The sequence below is a fragment of the Leuciscus leuciscus genome, assembly GCF_965113295.1.
Source record: "Leuciscus leuciscus genome assembly, chromosome: 15".
NCBI lineage: Eukaryota > Metazoa > Chordata > Actinopteri > Cypriniformes > Leuciscidae > Leuciscus > Leuciscus leuciscus.
This window is the reverse complement of record NC_138739.1, coordinates 34,421,768-34,426,994: the sequence shown is the minus strand read 5'-3', so window position 1 is coordinate 34,426,994 and position 5,227 is coordinate 34,421,768.

Below are 5,227 nucleotides of genomic sequence, written 5' to 3'. Positions count from 1 at the left end.
CCCTGGTCGCCTGCACAGCCTGATCCGCCCTGGTCGCCTGCACAGCCTGATCCGCCCTGGTCGCTTGCACAGCCTGATCCGCCCTGGCCTCCCGTCTTGCCGCAGTCTCCAGGTCGTTATCCGCTCCACGGGCCTGGCCCACCATCCCGCCCCCGGGTCCGCCTCCGCTCCACCTCCCTCCTGGACAAGTTTAGAGCGTCTGGAAGCCGCTCCTTTGAGGGGGGGCTATGTAACGGTCACCAGCTGGAGTGCCACCAGAGGGCACTCCACACCAGACTATCATGATTCACTCACAACCACATTTCCCATAATTCACTGCCCGGACTCATCATCCCTGATTATCACATTCACCTGTGTCTCATTATATTGTTTAGTTCACCCTATATAAGCCTGGTTCACCTCATTATTCCCTGCTAAGTCTTGTACGTTATTCCACTGCATTTCTGAGCATTTCCTTTGTTGTTGTTATTCCTGGTTCTTGATCTCTGCCCGTGTCCTGTTTTTCCTGTTTTTGCCTCACCCTCTGGATTTGTCTGTTTGTTGGATTGCCTGCCTGTGTATGACCTTTGCCTGGATTTTGACTGCAATTCTGAATAACACTTTAAATAAACTGCATTTGGATCCTCAACCTTCGTGTCTCGGAGCAGTTCGTAACACATACAGTATGATTTGGTAACCTTGCTGAAATCATATAGATGTATGCCCAGCCTAAGGCACGATACAAATCGCCATAAACAAATTGCTTGAAGGTGACTGTGTGTGTGATATGTTTGAGTATACGGTGCGAAAAGTGAATATTCACTGTTGTTATCTTGAGCTGTTTCCGATCTGACCCATGGAAAATACTTTTATTGCTATAGCCCAATGTATTCAAGTCATATTATTTGGTGTTATTTGAGTGAGGTTTTTCCACTCTTTCAGATAAACCTGCCACTAAAATGGCTCTTAAAATCAAAACAAACTGCAATTGGTTGCTTTTCAACTGGTTTACTGAATCTTCCAGTCTAAATGGCTGGTTCTTGGAACAAGTTGGCAAGCTGGACTAGATTAATACAGAGAGTCTGGCTATGTGACTAAAGGCAAATGATCACAGGTTGACACTTTCCTCTTATTTTTTGTCTCTGTAAACAGCTGTTTCTGAACAGACTTCAACAGACATAATTTGTTGTCACAACAAAAGTTGTCTTCAAGAAAAACCAATCTGCCAAAACAAATCAAATCTCGACATATTAACTACAGACCAGACATCCACAGCACGCCCGAGTCTGGTGTGTGAAAACAAGGGTACCTTACTAAACGGGATCTGCCTCTGCCCAGATGATTGGACTGGAACTACCTGCAACATCTGTAAAACCCATTGAAAATATTACATGATATGTAGACTGAATAATCTTGCTTAAGTTCTCAAGGTTACTGACAGTCTTGTCTTTTTTTCCAGCAAATTTCTGCCCTGAACAAAACCCCACACCAACCAGTGAATTCACCTTTCCAAAAACGGTCTTAGGGCAGTTTGCTTCCTCAGTTGAGCGATGTCCATCACATATACCAAATGGTACTTCAGTCACTTACTATCTTTCTGTATTTACAATATACTCTCAAAGTATGAATTTACTTTCAGGCCAACTCAATATTGCACTGACAGACGGCAACATACATTTTGTCTGGTTATGTCAGATCAGTGTGTTACCCCCTTTTCATCAATTAAACATGTTCAGTCAGTGTTCGTTGGGTCATGGAATCTGAGAAGTGACCTATTGTCATCTGGTGGTGGTCCGTTTTGGTCGGTGCAGTGTGAATTGGTCTTTAAATATCTCTTCATCTAACATTTATGTTTTTCAGCTGGAATCCCCAAAGCTTCGGCCCTCTGTAGTATATCTACTCACTTATTTGGTCCTCCAAACAGTCTAGATTGTGGTTTGACCCTGGACACTATTCATTCAGATGTAAGTAATCAATGTCTAATTACTGTAATATATAGTCATATAAAACTTGCATGAATTTTCCTCAGATGAAAAAAAGAAAAGATGAAGATTCCATAATTATTATAATTTTTTTTTAAATGAAGCTTTCTGGAGCTACTCAAGCCGAAGTCCTCAAATTAGCCTCCAGTACCCAGATCCTCACATCTATACCGGAACGGCTAACAGCCCACAACATCACAAATGCTGTTAAAATAACCAACATCCTGCTCTCCCGTGATGAAACTGCACAAAGCACGGTACTTATTAAGCCTTAAATAGATTTTAAAATGTAAAGTCTCCTGTCATGAGGGACATTTTTCAGATTATTGCTGCTTCTGTTGTTGATTTTTTCTGCTGCTGTTGATTATTGCTGATGCTGCTACAGAGCAAGTACAGTAAATTGCTACTTCCAATACATACAGTACATTGACACGCTGCTGTGGCATGTAAGACATACAATGCACAAATAGCATATACAATTAGCCGTAGCAGATCTATACAGGTGGAGCTGGGGAAGGTGGAGGGTGAAGATGAACTTCAAAGTGCACTGCAAAACTGCTATAGTGAATATATATACACGCACACACATTCATATACATTCTCACCATGGGACACACATCTGTATTATTGTTATTGATACGTCAGATACGCAAATGATTGTTTTGACGTCACACGGGCATGACCTGATTTATTAATGAAGTCATGTAAATGCGGTTTACTTGCGTTGTCATGGTTACTGGTTTGCATGTTAAAGGTGAACTAAGTAACTTTTTTTACCTTAACTGAACAGCTTCGGAGTCATTGGAATGGTTATATTACTTATTTCGGGTTGAATGGTGGTCGTTTCGCACCCCCCTGGTGCCCGTGAGCGGAAAAAACGCACTTGCAACTTTGAGCCGGCGGGCCGCCGGCCGCTGCGTCAGGAAGTCTCGCGTGATATCAGGTCTCGCGATGTAAACAATTGCTTTACGGCCAAAAGAAATCTGCTAAAATGCTGTCATTATTGCGCTCCCTCACGCTGTCCGAACCCGAATGAAGAAGACGTTTTAAAGAACGTCCCATCTGCTTTGATGTCGTTGATCTATAGCCTCTGGTGTCTGAGAATCAACAACGAGTTTTTACAACAGTGTTGTCAAATATCTATTCCAAAGCTGTGGGGGGAGCTCTAGAGAGAAACCTGCGAGCAAAAAGCGAGAATACAGCGAAGAAGTCCCGAAGCTACTGAGTGCTGCTTTAACGGGAAAAACTGGTTATTTCAATAAGCTGATATTTGAGTTATCAGCTTACTGATGTGCATGAAAACGTACTCGGTTACTAACGTAACCTCGGTTCTCTCTAGAGAGGAAACGAGTACTGCGTAATATCTTACGCTAGGGGAAATCTCTTTTCCGCGAGATACTGAAGCCAAAAAATTATCCTTAATTTTGAAATAATGTAAAACGCGTTGCGGCAGCATGCAGACATAGGCGAGACAGCTCGCGCGCCTATTGGCTGCCCTGCGGCAACTGCAGCAGCCTATCGATAAGGCCCTATCGTGACGTCATCACCAATGGGGGCGCTTCGCGCCCCATACGTCACGTCCCGCCGAAACGGGCGTGGCCTGGGGCTATAAATATAGCATCGAAAGGCTAGCTTACCGGTTTTTCATCGCCGGAGCGAACCGGAGCGTGCGCAGGCACGGCAAGATACGCAGTACTCGTTTCCTCTCTAGAGAGAACCGAGGTTACGTTAGTAACCGAGTACGTTCTCTTACGAGAGGTACTCTCGTACTGCGTAATATCTTACGCTAGGGGAAACAGTGTAAAACGCCGTGCATGCTATGATCCAGCACCAAAGTCCCAAGGGCAGGTGCCCGGGCTCATGTAGTACATGATCATAAGTGACTCACAGAGAGCCCAGGAAGAGTGGCTAGAATAGCATCATTCCTGTAATGCAGCATCCTATAAGAACAGTTATAGTGATGGTATTTACTCAGTCAGGGCGACCCCGGCCTGGACTGATGAATATAGTGGGTCTTACACATTGCCCATAGAGCTGCGCGATCTAAACGAGCGTTGCTCGCGCTATTTCGGTATTCTGGGCCGGACGTACTCGGGGCAGACAGTACCGTTTTTTAGACTGAAAGCAGCTTAGCTTGCAGAGCGGGAACCTCTAGGTTATAAAACCTTATAAATGTAGACAGGGAGGCCCAGCCTGCCGCCATACAGATATCTTGCAAGGCAATCCCACTAGACCAAGCCCACGACGAGGCCACGCCTCTCGTGGAGTGCGCTCTGACACCTAATGGGCACTGCAAGCCCTTAGAGGTGTAAGCCAGCGCTATAGCATCGACTATCCATCTGGATAGGCTCTGTTTCGAAACGGCGAGTCCCTTAGAACGTCCGTAGAGTGAAACAAAGAGCTGCTCCGTCTGTCTGAAAACAGACGTGCGGGACACATAAGCCCTTAGCGCCCTGACTGGGCAAAGGAAGCTGGCGTCCTTCTCCTCGTTAGAGACCGGCAGGGCAGACAGGGAAATTACCTGGGCCCTGAACGGTGTATTGAGGGATTTAGGAACGTACCCGTGCCTTGGTTTGAGTATGACTTTCGAGTCATTTGGCCCAAACTCCATACACGTCGCGCTCACTGAGAGCGCTTGTAAGTCCCCTATGCGCTTCACTGAAGCGAGAGCCAGAAGAAACACCGTTTTGAAAGACAAGTGTTTGATATCTACTGACTGGATAGGCTCAAATGGGGCACCCTTCATGGCCTCCAAGACCGTAGAAAGGTCCCATATGGGGACTGAGGGAGGTCTGGGAGGATTTAACCTCTTAGCTCCTCTAAGGAACCGAATGACCAGATCGTTCCTTCCTAGTGACTGACCAAGCGTTGGTTTGGAAAACGCTGCTATAGCCGCCACATAGACTTTGAGCGTGGATGGGGCTCTGCCTTCATCCAGTAGCTCTTGTAGGAAGGAGAGAACCTCCGTCACTCCACAGTCCAGGGGTGAAAAGCCGCGTGCTGTGCACCAGCTGGAGAACACTGACCATTTTGAGGAATAGAGCCGTCTCGTAGAGGGAGCTCTAGCCTGCATGATCGTGTTTAACACTCCCTCTGGGATATCAGAGGGTACCCGTTGATGGCCCACGCATGTAGGGACCAAAGCTCCGGGCGAGGATGCCAGATCGAGCCCCTGGCTTGAGAGAGGAGGTCCCTCCTCACTGGTATTGGCCATGGGGCAGTGCTCGTCAGCTGCATAAGAACTGGGAACCAAGCCTGGTTCTTCC